This window comes from Podarcis bocagei (genome assembly GCF_964188305.1).
Source record: "Podarcis bocagei genome assembly, chromosome: 5".
NCBI classification, from domain to species: Eukaryota; Metazoa; Chordata; class Lepidosauria; order Squamata; family Lacertidae; genus Podarcis; species Podarcis bocagei.
Window position 1 is genome coordinate 96,264,269 of NC_138129.1, and position 18,436 is coordinate 96,282,704.

General features: G+C 45.3%; 1 protein-coding gene across 1 annotated transcript in view; it reads right to left on the reverse strand.

Annotated features, from left to right (window-relative positions):
* Positions 1–13,301, reverse strand: part of FAM163A (family with sequence similarity 163 member A) — a 130,021-nt gene extending 116,720 nt beyond the window's left edge. The window contains exon 1 of the mRNA XM_081194543.1: positions 12,950–13,301. The gene's annotated coding sequence lies outside the window, so the exon portion shown is untranslated. The remainder of the gene's footprint in view (positions 1–12,949) is intronic.
* Between the last annotated feature and the right edge of the window lie 5,135 nt (positions 13,302–18,436).

The following is an 18,436-nucleotide window of genomic DNA, read 5'->3' on the forward strand; positions in this document are numbered from 1 at the left end:
CACTCTTTACAGATTTCCAGCTGAGAGGAAAGAAAAAATATGGCATGAAATCTCTTAACATCACTGGCAAATGAAGCATGAAACATACTTTCAAGGAAGAGGCAGTAACGGAGCCAAGTTAAATATTTCATTTCAGGAGCAAACCCATTGATGTTGAGGATTCTGACCTTCAAATTGTGAAATTGCTTGGGGAAGAAATCATAGAATTGGGAGGGACTCTGAGAGTCATCTAGTCCAACCCCCTGAAATGTAGGGATCTCAGCTGGATCATACATGGCAAGTGGCCGGATCCGTAGGGGGTTGGACTAGAGTGCCTTCCAACGACACAATTCTATGGTTCTATGATTTAACCTCTGCTTAAAATCCTGCCAGGAAAGAGTTGGAGTCTCGTTGGAGACTGTTCGACTGTCGAATTTGACCCAAGCACACACAGAGAGAAAATCAGACTGCAATGGAGAGAATGCCTATTGCTTCCCATTCTTCTAAATGAACGCCGGGCTGGTTGAAGTCCAACAGTTAGTCACATAAGAGTCAACAGCACATTGACAAGAGCAACAACCCGATATTAAATTATCTTGCCCAGGAACAGTTTTTTTATTAAGGCCATAATTTACTCATGCCTGCTAAAGGAAGGTGACCGTGGATTGAATTATGCTGTCCTTACCTGGGAGGATTTTGACCCTGTAGGCAAAAATGAATAGGAAGGAAAGAAAAAAAGAAATGTGACTTTTCCTCTCCCTGACTTCCCCTTCTTATTCAGATTTTAAATGCAGCCAGTTAGAAATACAATGGAATGAATCAACACCAGTCTCATAGAAACAGCCCGTGCTACTCCTTGTTCAGCACACCACAAATGGCTGCCCAGAAAAGTTTTAAAAGATAATTGTAGGGTTGCCGTATGCCAAGAATTTCCCAGACATATCTGGAATACTTTTCTGTCCGGATTTTCACTCTTTGAAATATGGCAACCCTAGGTAATTGACTTTTGCACAGGGCCGCCCCAAGATGCGACCTACAGTCGGCTAGTTGTGTAATGCCAGGGCCGGCCCACACATGAGGTGACCTGAGGCAGCTGCCTTAGGCGGCAGAATCCAAGGGGGGTGGCATTTCTATGGCTGCTCCACCTGTGATCTGCTCTGGATGACAGAGAAGGAAGGAGAAGCAGCATGAAGTCTCAGCAGAAGCCACTGCCACCACCACTTTTATATGTCACAGAGAATACATTTTATGTTTTGATTTGAACCAACTAGTCAGCTCTTTGGCTGCAGGCTACTAGTCAAATAAACAGTATTTTGAAACTGATCTCTGGCTAAAGTGAAGACCTGTGTAACTACAGATTATTATTACGCACAGTGAAAGCAGGTATACTCTTTAGGTGTCATCAGCATTTGTTTAATCCGTTTGATCATTAACCTTTAGCTTTATTGCAAAGTGAAGCTCTTTCCTAATTACCTACAAAGTATATTACAATCCTTAAACTGCTAGTAAAGATGCTCAGTCAAAGAACCACAACCTAAGCTTTCTGTTGCTATATTAATCACAGCAGCTGCCTGGCTGCAGAGCAAACCCGAATGCTGTTCTATAACAGAAAACCTACAACTGGCATCACACTACAGCTAAAAAAAAACCCCTCTCTCCAGATAAAGTTGTCTATCTCAGCAGACAGAGAATATTCTAAAATATGCTTGAAAGTCCTCTCTCTCTCTCTCTCTCTCTCTCTCTCTCTCTCTCTCTCTCTCACACACACACACACACATACACAAACGCACACACAATCAGAATCATGCACAAGGAATACTGTGGAGAGAAATAGCAGCCAGAATATATGGTGAATGTTTTCATAGTCCAATGTCCCCACTGTGTGGATCCAGAACCGGCCTCCACAGTCCCTTATGGACTCATTGTTAAAACCGTGTTTATGGAAGACAATCTTAATCAGCTACGAGTGATCGCCAAAGAAAGAAGAAGAAAGAAGAGGTCTCTTTTGCAAGAATCAGCATTTAGAAGTCCAAGACAGGCCTAACACAGAGATTATTATATGGAGTTGTGCACTGGAGGGATATAAATGACCAGGCTAGGCAGAGCACGATGCAGTACACAGTGTGCTTTTCTGTTACGGATGTGGAGAAGGAAACAAATAAAAGATTTCCAGGGAAACCTTCCCCCTGCCAGCTTGAGCCCTCCCCGCTATAAACACTATTAAAAGATATAATCATATAACTCTCACCCCTTCCAATTTTCAGGACCGAAGGGTACATTTGCCAGAACGAGTTACAGGCTGCTGAACGGTGACAGCAACCCAAGATCTCTGTTCAGCAAGATAATGAGTTTTAATTCGCAGACATTCCTTTCAAAAGAAAGTTATGATATACATTTCCTTTAAGGATAGACGGAGCCATGAAAACTGCTTGTCCACAGGCAACACTTCACACAGAGCTGCTCTATGGAAGAGGTTGACTTTTAAGAACTTTGATTAGCCAGCCCTGTTTTTAATTGCTTTACCTTTTTTTGTATACACGTTGTTGTATAAAACCCTGAAATATAAATACATTAATAATAATAATAATTATAATAATAATAATTATAATAATAATAATTTATACCCCTCCCATCTGGCTGGGTTTCCCTGGCCACTCTGGGCGGCTTCCAACTGAATATTAAAAACAGTACAGCATCGGACATTAAAAACTTCCCTAAAGAGGGCTGCCTTCAGTTGTCTTTTAAAAGTAAAATAGTTCTTTATTACTTTGACATCGGCTGGGAGGGCGTTCCACAGGGCAGGCGCCACTACCGAGAAGGCCCTCTGTCTGGTTCCCTGTAACCTTACTTCTCGCAATGAGGGAACCGCCAGAAGGCCCTCGGCGCTGGATCTCAGTGTCCGGGCTGAACGATGGGGGTGGAGACGCTCCTTCAGGTGTACAGGACCGAGGCCATTTAGGGCTTTAAAGGTCAGTCCAACACTTTGAATTGTGCTCGGAAACGTACTGGGAGCCAATGCAGATCTCTCAGAACCGGTGTTATGTGGTCCCGGCGGCCGCTCCCAGTCACCAGTCTAGCTGCCGCATTCTGGATTAATTGCAGTTTCCGGGTCACCTTCAAAGGTAGCCCCACGTAGAGCGCGTTGCAGTAGTCCAAGCGGGAGATAACTAGAGCATGCACCACTCTGGCAAGACAGGTAGGGTCTCAGCCTGCGTACCAGGTGGAGCTGGTAGACAGCTGCCCTGGACACAGAATTAACCTGTGCCTCCATGGAGAGCTGTGAGTCGAAAATGACTCCCAGGCTGCGCACCTGGTCCTTCAGGGGCACAGTTACCCCATTCAAGACCAGGGAGTCCCCCACACCAGCCCGCCCCCTGTCCCCCAAAAACAGTACTTCTGTCCCCCAAAAACAGTACTTTACAAAATCTATTAACTGACTTAGAAGTGTGTCCTCAGTTCTTCAGCAAGCAAATAATAATAATAATAATAATAATAATAAATGTTCGGGATTTTTTGCAAGCCTGTGGGTGACCTGGGCCTTCCAAGAAGAGGCCTCTCTCCTACCTCTCCTTTCAGACAGGAGGGAATGCCTCTCCTGAGATGCTCATGCTTGCTGCGACTCAGGCATCCCACCACTTAAACCCAAAGAAAGCTTTGAGACTTCCGGGGGCGGCGCGAAACTGTAATGGCGGTCCTCTTCGAGCTCTGAAGAGGGGCTCCGCGGAAAAGGGTCGTTCGCTGCGGCATAGCGACGACCCATCAAGATAAACCACGGGTAGAGTGAGCCCGTGGCCGTGGGACTCGGCGGGCACCAGAAGCTGCTCCGAAAACACAGAAGGGACCCCGTAAGGAGACCCGGAGTGAAGGAGGGGTAGCGGTGCTGTGAGTTCATCGCTCTTTCCGCGGAAGCGAAGCCGCGCGGCTGTTACAGATGAGCGCTGATCCTTCTTCCTAAAATCAACGCTAAACTGCAAGCAACATACCCGTGAGTAAAGGGGTTTAAAATTTGGCAAAAGAAATTCGGTAAATTTGGCTGAAAGCGGGAGACGAGAAAAGGGAAGTCCGTCTTCCGACATTGCTGACAAGATCAAAGCAAAGCTTTTAAAAACGGAAGCGCTTGAAACGGGACTGTGGGAAGCTTAAACTTTTTCGTGCTATAAGATCTGCTTATTTTATTGAGCTGAAGGTGGAAATGGACTTTGACTAAAAGAAGTAGTAAATGGTGACTTTCCTCCTATTTTTTTTTTCCTTTGGGCTGTATTTCTAAAGAGCCAGATTGTCGGGCTGCCAGAGAGAGAGACTGTGTCAAACTGCGGAAACAGTTGCAAAACTTTGCTGGAACGTAACTGTTATATTTGAGCAGAAAAGACTGAATGGGATACTGTTACAAGCACCTTTCGTGAAACTTTGTTGATCTATAAAAGGCGCTTTGGGAAATTTTGAGTTTATGAAGGGACTTTTGGACTAATGAATTTACTGTCTTGAAACAATTTGGAACTTTAATGGCGGATTACTTCCTTCTTTGTCTTTGAAACCTGGTGGTACTCCCCCTACAGGGCTTTCGGATTATAAAATCCTGGGAACTGACTTTTGTTTTGAATTCCATCTCACTGGTTGTTTACTCCTGAATTTGTCTTTCCCATGGAACAATAGACAATTTGACCTTGAACATTGACAGATGTGTAATGAGTGGTGCAGGGAGAACAAGAGCATCTAAAGCAAAGGAAACTAAAGAGGCTAAGGAAAGAGAAAAGGAAAGAAGACCAGCACAATTCGTACAAACAACATTGACCCAAGGACGCCGTTCGTCGGTTCCAGCTGTACTGGTGACCCAAAGAGAACAAGGGGAAATAACTGAGAAGTCCACTGAGGAAGATATGGCAGCAGGTGGGTCAGATACACTATTAAAACAAATATTGGAGCAATTATCAAGTTTAAACCAGAAGGTGGACGACCAGTCTGTGAAGATAGATAAAGCAACTTCCTCGATTCAAAAATTGACTGACCAAGTTTCCCAGCACACGCAAGCCATAGAGAAATTGCAAGGAGCAACAGCGGAAAATCGGGAATTAGCTGGAGAAGCAATCCAGAAAGTGGGAGTTCTACAAAAAGAGGTTGAAGAAATAAAAGGAGAAGTCAGGCCCCTGCACAAACAGGTGGGTGAACAACAAGTCTATCTGTCAATGGTGGAACTGAAAAACCGCGAGAGCAACATCAAATTGAGAGGTATTCCGGAACTCGAGCAAGGAGACTTGATTGGATACTTAACACAGGAATTCTCGAAGTTCTGGGGTTTAAAGGAAGATATAGACTTCAGGATTGTCTCGGCATATAGACTGGGAAGACTGGTAAGGAAAGACAGATCCAGAGACTGTTTGATAATTTTAAGAACAAAGGAAGAGAGAGACAAGATCCTAGGCCTTCATTTCAAAAAAGCAATTGAAATACAAGACAAAAGGGTGGAAATTTACAGAGATATCCCGAGGCAGCTGCTGGACCTTAGAGCCACCTATACAGAATTAGCAAAATTGCTGAGACACAACGCAATTCCCTATAGGTGGGAGTTTCCACAGGGATTATCCTTTACCTACAAAGAAAGGAAGGTTAAAATAAGAACACCTGAAGATAACCAAAAGTTCCTTCACGACCACGGAGAAGATCTCCAAAAAGGAGCGGATTGGCTTCCAGTCTTACCAGCACCAATACTGCCCGGAAGTGGGCCAACGCCTACACCCTCGGGATCTGAGCAAAAGGAAGACACCCCATCTTAAGAACATTTTAAATAGAACAGGATGTCTCTGCAGCTACTTAGTTGGAACATAAATGGCGGGAATTCTCCGGAAAAAAGGAGAAGGATATTTCATATCCTAAAAAAAGAACAATTGGATGTAATATGTCTGCAAGAAACACATGTGACTAGGCTCCACAGGAAAGTATTAATCAATAAAAGACTTGGCCAAGAATTTATCTCATCAGACAAAGTTAAAAAAAGAGGTGTTGTAATTTATGCAAAGGAGAACCTGTCGCCAAAATTTTTATTCAAAGATGATCATGGAAGAATTCTCGCAATTGAAATCCAAACACAAGGGGAAAAGATTTTGATACTAGGAGTTTACGCGCCAAATGATGGAAAATCAGAATTCTACAAGAAGCTGCATGAGACAATGATGGACTATTTGGACTATGCTAATATTATTGTGATGGGAGATATGAATGGGGTGGTGTCTACAAATATGGACAAATCCCAAAATCAAAACTTAACAACAGACGGCAGACTCCCCAAAACTTTCTTTGAAATGACAGACAATATGGATTTGATTGACATTTGGAGGACAAGGAACCCCTTGGGTAAAGAAGGAACCTTCTTTTCTGAGGCCCACTTGTCATGGACACGAATCGACCAAATTTGGATATCTAGAGGGCTGGCTCCGAAAACAAGAAAAGTGGAAATCTGCCCAAAAACCTGCTCCGACCATAATGCCTTAAAAATGGAACTGAGACTTTTCCCAACTGGATCCTTCAGATGGAGAATGAATGACACCTTGTTAAGAGATCAAGAGATTGTGAAGAAGGCCCAAAAAACACTAAAGGACTACTTTGAAATAAATTTGAACACTACGGTGGAGAAAAGAACAATCTGGGATGCAAGTAAAGCTGTAATGAGAGGGTTTCTGATTCAACAGAATTCGATAAAAAGAAAATATTGGAATGGAAAAAAAGAAAAAATTTTAGAGAAAATAAGTGAAGGAGAGAAAAAGCTGAGAATCAAACCGAAGTCAAAAGAGGTGCTAAGAGAGATCAAATACCATCAAGCACAATATTCGAAACTGATCAATCAAGAGATTGAGTGGAAAATCAAACAAATGAAGCAGAGATCGTTTGAATCAGCAAATAAATGTGGAAAGTTGCTGGCTTGGCAGCTGAAAAAAAGACAAAAGTTAAATACGGTTACAAATTTGGAGATTCAAGGAAAAATAGTTCAGAAACCAGAAGAAATAAGAAAGTGCTTCCACAGATATTTCAAAGAGCTCTACGCACAGGGGCCTCAGAAAGAATCGGAAATGGACCAATTTTTGGAAACAAATGGACTATCTAAAATAAGTCAAGATAAAAGATCAATTCTTAACAGCAAAATAACTCAACTGGAAATTGAAGGTGCCATCCAAAACATGCAGCTGGGCAAATCTCCAGGCCCGGACGGACTCACCTCCAAATATTATAAAACTTTGAAGGATTTCTTGATACAACCGTTGTTGGAGGTTTGTAACCAGATCATGGAGGGGAGGAAGGCACCGGAAACGTGGAAAGAAGCATTTATCACATTGATTCCCAAGTCAGAAAGGGAAAAGACTCAGCTTAAGAACTACCGTCCCATCTCACTCCTGAATGTGGATTACAAAATTTTTGCAGACATTTTAGCAAGTAGACTTAAAAATGTACTAAATGAAGTAATTCACAAGGACCAAGCAGGCTTTCTCCCTGGTAGACACATGTCGGACAATACCAGGAACATTATTGATATATTGGAGCTGTTGCGAATTAGAAACACAAGGGCTGCTTTAATCTTTATTGATGCGGAGAAAGCATTCGACAACATTTCTTGGATGTTTATGAAGAAGAACTTGAAAGGGATGGGAGTGGGACGGGGGTTTGAAAATGGATTAGAAGCAATTTATTCAGAACAAAAAGCTAAACTGATAGTGAACAATGTGGTATCGGAGGAACTTCAAATTGAAAAAGGGACACGACAGGGGTGCCCTCTATCCCCTCTGCTATTTATTTCTGTTCTGGAGGTATTGCTGAATATGATTAGGGAGGACCAGTTGGTGCAAGGTATAGTGGTCGGAGCGAAACAATACAAACTGAAAGCTTTCGCAGATGACTTAGTCTTGACATTACAGGAGCCAGAATCTAGCACAAAAAGAGTTTTGGAACTTATCCTGGAGTTTGGTCGGGTGGCGGGATTCAAGTTAAACAAACAAAAAACTAAGGTTTTGGCTAAAAATTTGACACCTACAGAGATAGAGGGGTATCAGAAAGAGACAGAGTTAAGTGTGGTTAAAAAAGTGAAATACCTGGGAGTATCCTTGTCCACTAAAAATTTAAATCTTTTCAAAGATAACTATGAAAAATGTTGGTTGGAAATTAAAAAAGATTTGGATGTATGGTCAAGATTGAAACTTACCTTGTCAGGCCGAATTGCAGCTATAAAGATGTGTGTTTTGCCAAAAATGTTATTCTTATTTCAAACCCTTCAGGTCGTGGACAGAATGGAATGCTTTGGAAAATGGCAGAAGGATATTTCTAAGTTTGTCTGGCAGGGCAAAAAGCCCCGAATAAAATTTAAAATACTAACTGACTCAAAAGATAGAGGGGGGTTTGCCCTGCCGGATTTAAGGTTGTATTACGAAGCTGCAGCCTTCTGCTGGTTGAAGGATTGGTTTCTGTTGGAAAACACCGATGTCCTAGACCTGGAAGGGTTTGATAATGTGTATGGTTGGCACGCATATTTGTGGTACGACAAGGCGAAGATTCATAAATTGTTTAAAAACCATATTGTCAGAAAATCAATTTTTGCCGTCTGGATGAAGTACAAGGACCTATTAGAAAGTAAGACCCCGAGGTGGTTATCACCTGTGGAAGCCAAGATTTCTAAAAAAAGGCCCAATATGGAGGCCTACTGGCCAAAATATTGGGAATTGATTGAAAGAGTTGGAGATAATTGGAAACTCCAAAGCCAGGACAAACTAAAAGGTAAGGTGCGAGATTGGTTGCATTATGCTCAAATTCAAGAGGTATTCAAAATAGATAAAAAAGTGGGTTTCCAGTTGGAGAAATCGAAACTGGAGACGGAGTTACTAGAACCAAAGACTAAGGTACTTTCGAGGATGTATGACTTGCTGCTTAAATGGAACACACAGGATGAGACAGTTAAATCTGCTATGATAAAATGGGCACAGGATGTAGGACACAACATTATGTCTGAGGACTGGGAAAGGTTATGGAACACCGGTATGAAATTCACGGCATGTAGTGCCTTGAAAGAGAACATTATGAAAATGGTATACCGGTGGTACATGACCCCAGTCAAGTTGGCTAAAATATATCATCTTTCTGATAATAAGTGTTGGAAATGTAAGGAGGCAGAAGGGACATTCTTTCACCTCTGGTGGACCTGCCCGAAAGTAAAGGCCTTTTGGGAAATGATACATAATGAGTTGAAAAAGGTATTTAGATATACCTTTTCTAAGAAACCAGAGGCCTTTCTCCTGGGCATGGTGGACCGGAAGGTGCCAAAGAAAGACAGAACCTTGTTTATGTATGCAACCACAGCAGCTAGGATTCTCATCGCTAAGTTCTGGAAAACACCAGATTTACCCACACTGGAGGACTGGCAGACGCAGTTGATGGACTACATGGAGTTGGCAGAAATGACTGGCAGAATCCGAGATCTGAGTGAAGAAACAATGGAGGAGGAATGGAAAAAATTTAAGGACTATTTGCAAAAACATTATAAGTTGTTTGAATGTTAAGATAGCGCACGATTAAGAAACGTTATGCTTCTGCAATTTATTTTAAGCAAATGATAAAGTAAGCATTGATGGGAAAAAACGAGACATATTTGAAACAAAATATTATGTTTATTAAGAGTGTTAAAACTAAATTACAAATTTTTGAAATTGGTAACATAATATACTTAAAGGTATAATAAGATGGGAAACAAGATAACAAATTGCTGAACTGGCTAGAACAATGAATGCAATGCTGTGAGGATGTGAGGAGGTCCAAAAGTGAACTGTTGAAGGACGTTAAGGAAAGTTTCTTAATATTTCTTCTTTTTTTTATTTTTCTTCATATATATATATATAAAAAATGTTTCTTGCATGTTGCCATGTAAACAAATTTGTTAACCTATGAAAAGAAACGCAATAAAAAATCATTATAAAAAAAAAAAACCCAAAGAAAGCTTTCATTCTTCAGAACTGTTATCTTACTTGTGGGTGCATCCACGCAGAGCAATACATTTGCACGATCTTGGCTTGAAAGAGTTGCCAGAAGGAGGCATACATCTTAGGGACCATGAATTTGTGGAGTGTTCACTCCTATTCTTCTAGAAAAAAGAGGTGCTGGAACTCACCTAGAACACCTCCCTCATTTCCTTAGAATGGCAATGGCGCCCACCAGGAGTGCCAACCTGGCCCCACGACCATGGGTGCCCGGGCAGTGTGTGTGCCATGCAGCAAGCGTGGCCCTGGCATCGAAATTTGTGGGTGCCCAGTGCCTTCATGGGGAATTTTGTGGGTGCTTGGGCACCCAGGGCCCCAGGGAGTTGGCACCTATGGTACCCACCTGAAAGTTGGCATAACCCACCTGAGAGCTGCTGGAACTAAACTGGGGGGGGGGGAGCCCTGCTCCTTAACCTTGTCTTCTCTCAAGGAGAAGGCAGTGGAGTTTAGGATCAGAGGTTTTTTTTTTTTAAATGATATTTATTAAGTTTTCAAAGAAAAAAAATTACATAGATAAAAAGAATAGAAGAGAAAACAAAAATAAAAGTAACAAAAAAGAAAAATACAAAATACAGAAAAAAGATTAAAAAAAACATTTAAAAAGAAAACACATCAATCTTTCCATATCATATATTCATATCCTTACTTCCCTGACCTCCTCACACCTCCCCTTTTTTGTATTCCAATTCAGTTAGTTAATTCAGCAATTTCTTTCCCTCTTTGTTTTTATCTTATTCCTTTAACGTAATATAATATAACTTTGGGTTCTACCTGTTAATAATCCATTTTTCATACACCTTTATAACATTGCTGCTTAAACTACTTAACTTCATTCTGACATCATTCTAACATTCATTAATTTTGCAATATTTCTGTAAATAGTCTAGGATCAGAGTTTTCCTTCTCCTAGATGGGCTCCCTTCCCAGGTTGACAAGCCTCATCTGCCAACTCACTTCCCTCTTCCCACATGCAGAAAACACTTTCTTGACCATTGGACTGGTCTTGTCCACTCAATCTGCTGGAGCCTGTCTTTGCATGCAGAGGAAGTCCTTCACTCACTGAGGGTCTGAGACACATCAGCTACCCTCACGTGGTTTAGCTGGCCTGTTGAAGCCGTTCTCAGGGTGTGGCTGCTGTCACATGCTTCTAGGAGCCACAGGTGAGACCCGAGTGCAATGTGGGAACCAAAAGTGAGCAAACTACCCCAGAAGGAGCATGGCGTGTCCCCCACCAGAGGTCAACAAAAGAGGCTTAAAGACTTTCTACTACTTTTTTTTTAGATTTGCCTTGAGAAACACCGACAACTGGGAAACACTGGCCTGCGAGTGCTCGAACTGGAGAATAGCCTCTACCAAAGGTGTCATGGACTTTGAAGACGCTCAAACTCAGGACAAAAGGGAGAAACGTGCTAAGAGGAAGGCATGTTTGGCAAACCCTCACTGTGATCAGCTCCCACCCCGGAAACCTATGTCCCCACTGTGGAAGGATGTGTGGATCCAGAATTGGCCTCCACAGTCACTTATGGACTCAATGTTAAGACTGTGTTCAGGCAAGTAATTTGCGCCCCCTAACCCATGGATTTGCGCCCCCTAACCCTAACCCCCAGATGTTGCGCCCGGTGCGGCCGGCCCCCCCTGCACCCCCCATGCTACGCCACTGGTAATGACTACTGGGATAGAATCAGGTGCGGTTTAGTTTGTGTGCAGAGCTGTTAAATGTGGTCTCTTTAGTGACTACAACACACCAACAACTTAACTGGATTCAACATAAAAACAGACTCAGGGCCGACCTGAGATACTTTGCTGCCTGAGGAAGAAAATAAAAACACAGTGTGCTCTGCTCTTGCTCATCAGCATCGCATACAATCCACCAAGAAGTAGATTGTACAAGCCCCATTGAAATGAATGCTCAATGAAAACCTCTTCATGAACTGTGTCTCATGGGTGAAATCCCACTTTGCCTGCCCCCCTTCAGGTCAAAGGAACCCCTGAGTGTAACTCAAAAACAAAATACTGAATTGCTCCCCTCTGTAGTTATATGTGATGCCTGGATTTCATTCCACCACCACCCATAAACTCACAAGCAAAAGGACCGGCTTCGTTTACAGAGGCTGCTACAAAGAGTTACCCTCTTTTCTCCCGATTTTATGATCCTTCTAATTTTTACAGAGAGAGAAACCTGAAATGTAACAGAGTTCAATTAGCCCAAACGCCTTGGAGGTCTGTCAAAGGGAGCGGGTAGGAACCAGCCCGAGCATAACTCAGCAATCTTTGTTTATTTGCATTGCATCCCCCCACTGGCAGAATTCCAACACAAAGACACCCTTCTCCAACAAAGGAAAGCCAGAGGGAAGGAAAGCAAAACACACAAATCCATATATATATTTCAGGAACTGACTGGAAGGGCGCAGAGAGCAGAAGAAAGCTTCGGTCTGCGAAGACCCCTCTGAATGCTAAGCAGCCTCAAGGCGTCTCTCCACCGCGTCTCCGCGCCGCGCAGGTTTGTTTTCCAAGGCGCGATCGCGCCAGATCCGTGGATCCCAGAACAAGCAAGCTGTCTTCAGAAGGGGCGGGGTGTTAGGGGAAACCGAGTGACCATTCTCCATAGGGAGGGGGGTGGCGGTGGAGTGTCACTCCAGCCGACAAAACGAAAGACCACGGCAGCTGGAGATAGGTGGAAACGCGCCGCGAGTCTCCACGCAAAAGGGAGGGAGCGAGGACGGGTCGGTCCCCCAACCCTGCCACTACACAAACACACCACACAAACACACACTGTGCAAGCCCTTCGCGCCGTTTTGCAAGGAAATGCCCTTCGGACTTCCCTTCCCCTCGTGTCACAAAGCCCACAGTGCCGCCACTTTGCTGCAGATTCCCTCCGACAGATCTTTCAGAGGGGCGCAACAGAGAAAAATACACAGACACACACATGCACCCAGGCGAGCGTGGATTCCAGAGCAACTTACCTGGGAGGCGTCTCTGTTTTGGCTGGATGGGCCGATTGCCTATCCTGCGAGGGTCTGAGCACTCCTGGTTCCAGCAGGCAAGGCAGTGGCGGGTGGAAAGTGTGTAGACTGGCAGCAGAGGCGGCGGGAGCGCAGCGGCGCGGGCAGGAGGGAGGTGGCGCACCACGCGCCCTCAAGCTCTCGCCGAGGCGCGTCTGGCGTGCTTCCTGGCCGGGCTCTCCAAAAGAGTGTGCTGGATCCCCCCCTGCTGCAGGGGGCGCCGATGCTTCATGCTCTGCCGAGGGGAGTGGGACCCCCCCCTTCCTCCGCCCACGCGCACTGCGAGAAGCCAGGCGGAGAGACGAGCATGCGAATGGGGGGAGTAAATGTGGGGTGCGATCAGCGGGAGCCCCAATCTCAACCTGCTGGGATGACTTCCCCGAGGCCGCGGTTTTCAGCCAGCTCCGAACAGTCCCGTTTAGAGAGCAAAATCACTGAAGTTCGCTGAAACAATGCAACGTTTAAAAAGACGTTTTGAAAAGGAAAGATGGAAAGAAAGCTAAGCGGTTTGCGTTTTCCCAGGCTGGGCTTCAGGGACCTCGCCAGCCGCTCTGTTTGAGCACAGCTCAGCTGGGCAAAGAGGGCAGAAGGCTCTGCAGAGCATCTCCCCACCTCCCCCCCCAAAAAAGCTGCAGCATCTGCTTAAACACACACACACGGAAACTTCGAGTTCTGCTCCGACTCGGCGACTGAGAAGCATCCGAAGGGTGGAGCCTCTGGAGGGAAGGAGGCCCCGAGAGATTTCGCTTGAGCTGCGGAGCAGAAGAGCGAAAGGAAAGAGAGCGGGAGCTACGAGCCCGTTTGGCCCAACAGGTTGCCAACTCCCCTCTGGAGTCCGTTTAAAAGTCGACAGCTGCTGCCAGCGCCCGCTGAATACGATTAACCAGGCAGCTCCGGCCCTCCCTTTGGCTGCTCTCCGTGGTGCTGAAAGCTCTCCAGTAGCTCGTTATTGGGGATAAAATCCTTTCCTAACCTCATTAGTCGGCGCTCATCAGCGGCGCGCATCCTGATCCTTCGCCTCAATCATCGCAAATGAAGCTTTACGTCCGCTTGGCCGGGTTTTAATTATTATTTTTCTGACCTTTTGCCTGGACCAAAATAAACGGATTTTCTTATTAACAGGATAAAGACAATGCGAGAAAGCGAAAGAAAAGCTGGCTGCTTTGAGTCCGTGCATCCGCTACGTGCCTATAGGATCGCGCATGTTTCTTTGAAATCAAAATGCCCCATCTTTTTTCTGGCTGCACGCCCAACAGCGGGTCACTAGTGTGCGTCAAGTATCTTTTTTCAGGGGGCGGCGGAGGAAAAGCAGAGAGAAGCAGTGACCCAGTGCCTGCCGTTTGGCTCACGTACCATGGAACGCTCCCAAAAGGATGCCATAGGAAAGATTAAGTGAACAAATGAAAACTTGTCATAGTATTAAAAGAGAGAGATTAGTACGTGCACTCGCAACCCTATTATCCTCTTGCCAAATATATCAGACTTTTTGAGCATATTAAATCTGCACACCAAAGCCTGCTATTTTCTGCTTAAATCTCTATCTATGGAATCCCTGCTATCCCTCAAAGGTCCCTCGTGCTGTGAGAAGCCCCATCCAATCAGAATGCTTTGATTCCCCAATAAGGCAGGGTGAAAGAGCATGGCTACAGACCTCCTTTGTTTATTCCTTCCTTTCTAGTGGTGGCGGACACTATCCAAAGAGTTTGGGGCTGGTAAAATAGGGCATTATCCCCACAGTACCACTGTGGCATCTAAAGCCATCTAATACTGGCCTCTTCTCAATTCCCCAGTCCAGGCCAGTAAAGGGACCCAGAGCACTGGTTCCAAGTCTAGCTCAGCACTGCCTACTTTAGGCATCCCTTGAAACACAGTGGGCTGAAGTGAGCCCAACAGTCATGTAATTCGCTGTAATTCGCTCTAGGCGGGGCTGCCCTTGAAGCTGTCCCAGAAACTCCAGCCGGTGCAGAATGCTGCAGCGAGGCTCCTCACGGGGTCTCTGCCATAGGAACATATTCACCCAGTGCTTTTCCAGCTGCACTGGCTCCCGGTGGAGTACAGGGTCAGATTTAAGGTGCTGCTTTTGACCTTTAAAGCCCTTCACGGCCTAGGACCCTCGTACCTACGGGACCGCCTCTCCCGGAATGCCCCACGGAGAGCCTCAAGGTCCATAAATAGCAACACCCTAGTGGTCCTGGGCCCTAAGGAAGTTAGATTGGCTTCAACCAGAGCCAGGGCCTTTTCAACTCTGGCTCCGGCCTGGTGGAACTCTCTGCCTCATGAGACCAGGGCCCTGCAGGATCTGATTTCTTTCCACAGGGCCTGTAAGACAGAGTTGTTCCACCTGGCCTTTGGCTTGGAGCCAGTTTGATTCCCTCCCCCTCTTTCTTTTTTCTTTTCCTTTCTCCTCCTGCGAGGAGGCTACATTTTAATATTTTAATGCTTCAATATTTTAATGATGTATTTTCATTTTGTTTTTAAGTTGTAATCATTCAACTTGTTTTTATTATTGTTAGCCGCCCTGAGCCCGGCCTTGGCTGGGGAGGGCGGGGTATAAATAAAAATTATTATTATTATTATTATTATTATTATTATTATTATTATTATTATTATGTGCTGGTGGTTTTCCAGGTGTTTGATGGCAGCCTGTTTCTACAGTTCCTAACAGGGAGCAAAAACAGGTATTTTTTAATTTAGCTTCTAGTGGGTTCAATTGTCCCTAGTGGGCTAAGTTTGGCTCAGCGTGCCATAAAGTGCAAGTCTGGTCTATTTTGATTGGTAGTAGTTCTTCCAAGTCTCAAGCAATATACTTTCCTACCCCTACAATGTGAGGTGCCAGCAGTTTAATGTCCGTACGCCAAGAAGCTATACTGCTTGTGACCCTTGTAAATAGCCTTCCAGCCACTTTTAGGCCTATAATTCTGAAAGATCATCATAAAGCTTGAAGGCTCCTAAAACAGGCACACAAAATGGAAAAGCCATGCCAGATTGTAGCTCAAGATCACCAAAAGGGAGCTAACAGCACAATCGCTTCTTTCCTTGATACAAAGGCAATGCTGCACATTAAGTTGGGCAGCTGGGCAATTCTTCTGGCTGAGACTGAACTCATGCCAGAGGAATGATAAATAGTTGCTGGGTACTGGCTCATTAACTCTGCCCTTTTGCTAAGGCAGAGTGGGAGAGGAGCCTCTCCAGAGAAATTCCAGGAACGACCACCGTCCATTTGACATCATAGCTAGAAGCTCAGCCTGCACATAACTGACAACCAGCTAACTAGGAAGAGTTATTTTCACCTGAATTATGCCTGCCTCGTTCACTAGCATCTTTTAATTTGTTTGGAGGCAGTGGAAGCAGAGAGGCTAACACACACCATAGCTTAAAGTCCCCTCCTTCCAGCCACTGGTTCCGCCGCACTGAGTGCCAAGCCTAGGGGGAGCCGCAGAGCATTGCAACTATGACATAGTGAATTGAGCAGAATGGAAGGCCAGAGGCGGGAGGGCACCAAATTTTGGCTTCACACAAAGTGCCACTGAAATGTGAAAGACCAAGGCCTGCTCCTGCCAGCTCTTTGGCAAGGCAGGAAAAATGGGAAGCCATGATCCCCTAAAGCAGTGGTTTTCAATCAGTGTACCAAGGCACCCTGGGGTGCCTTGAATGATGATCAGAGGTCCCGTGGGCAACACTGGCTTCTGTCCCTCTTTCTTTTCCTCCCTTCTTTGATGCCCTCTCGCATCTCTCCCTCCCAAGGCTTGCACAGCTGTTTGTTGCAGCAGCCCTGGCTACAAGCTCCGCAGGCAAATGGTGCCTCTGGGGCTGGTCAGAGGGTGCTGGTTGCCAGGAGTTGAGGCAGTCTCTGAGTAAGCAAGCAAGCGGGTGATGAACCCCAGCCAGCCAGTCCGCCAGTCCTTGCTGTTGGAAATGGACAGACAAGTCCCAGCGTGAGGAAGCACCTCTCTTTGGGGCAGAAGGGAGCTGCTCAGAGACCAGGGGCAGCAACTGCCCAGATGACTCTCAAGGAGAGAGGAGAGGAGGCTGAGGGAACACTCTACAAGGAAGGGTGTTCGAAAAAGGGTGAGAGGCTGCCAGCTCTGCAGGCAAGGGGTGACATAACTGGGCTCCTGAGCCCCACAGGGGTGCCGCAGAAAGAATGTAGTTGATCAAGGGGGCCATGGACTCAAAAAGGTTGAAAACCTCTGCCTAAATAATTGTGTATGGGGAGAAGCAGCACATTTCCAGAAGGGCAGGAAAAAACACCTGAGCCACTATCTGGGACACCCACATATAATCATAACCCCTGTTATCCTAATGGAACCACGATATCCCCCAAACCCAAGCAAGTGTAACCTAAACCAGGCATAGGCAAACTTGGCCCTCCAGATGTTTTTTGGACTACAACTCCCATCATCCCTAGCTAGCAGGACCAGTGGTCAGGGATGATGGGAATTGTAGTCCCAAAACATCTGGAGGGCCGAGTTTGCCTGTGCCTGACCCAAACTCTCAGCATCACTAAATGAAATTGGTCCACAACCAATCAACTACAGTGGTACCTTGGGTTACAGACACTTCAGGTTACAAACACTTCAGGTTACAGACTCCACTAACCCAGAAATAGTACCTTGGGTTAAGAACTTTGCTTCAGGATGAGAACAGAAATCACGCGGCGGCGGCGTGGTGGCGGCAGGAGGCCCCATTAGCTAAAGTGGTACCTTGGATTAAGAACAGTTTCAGATTAAGAACGGACCTCCAGAACGAATGAAGTTCTTAACCACTGTATAGCCTTAGTTGATTGGTTAGGTAAAGGTAAAGGGACCCCTGACCATTAGGTCCAGTGGTGGCCGACTCTGGGGTTGCGGCGCTCATCTCACTTTATTGGCCGAGGGAGCCAGCGTACAGCTTCTGCGTCATGTGGCCTACATGACTAAGCCGCTTTTGGCAAACCAGAGCAGCGCACAGAAACGCCGTTTGCCTTCCTGCCAGAGTGGTACCTATTTATCTACTTGCACTTTGATGTGCTTTTGAACTGCTAGGTTGACAGGAGCAGGGACCAAGCAACGGGAGCTCACCCTGTCGTGGGGATTCAAACTGCCAACCTTCTGATCGGCAAGTCCTAGGCTCTGTGGTTTAACCCACAGCACCACCCCAGTTTTATTCAGTGAGGCTGAGAGTTTACGCTACATTTGTTGACTGATCTCATTTAAAGCCTACAGCCATATTTAGAACGCACCTTTCATAAGGCTGAGTCATCTCAGGAGTAATGAATGGGCATATGTTGGCAGCATAATCCATTCCTAATATTTTGCTAGCCTTTCATGCCATTTGGCACCTCTAGATATGTTTAAAAATGCTGTCTAGTTGTAGTTCCTCACAGTTTAGCATTCTCTATCCTCCTCTCCTTCGCAGTTTCAAATGGTTTAGCTAACACTTGTATCTTCTACTGCCAAGAAGGCAGTC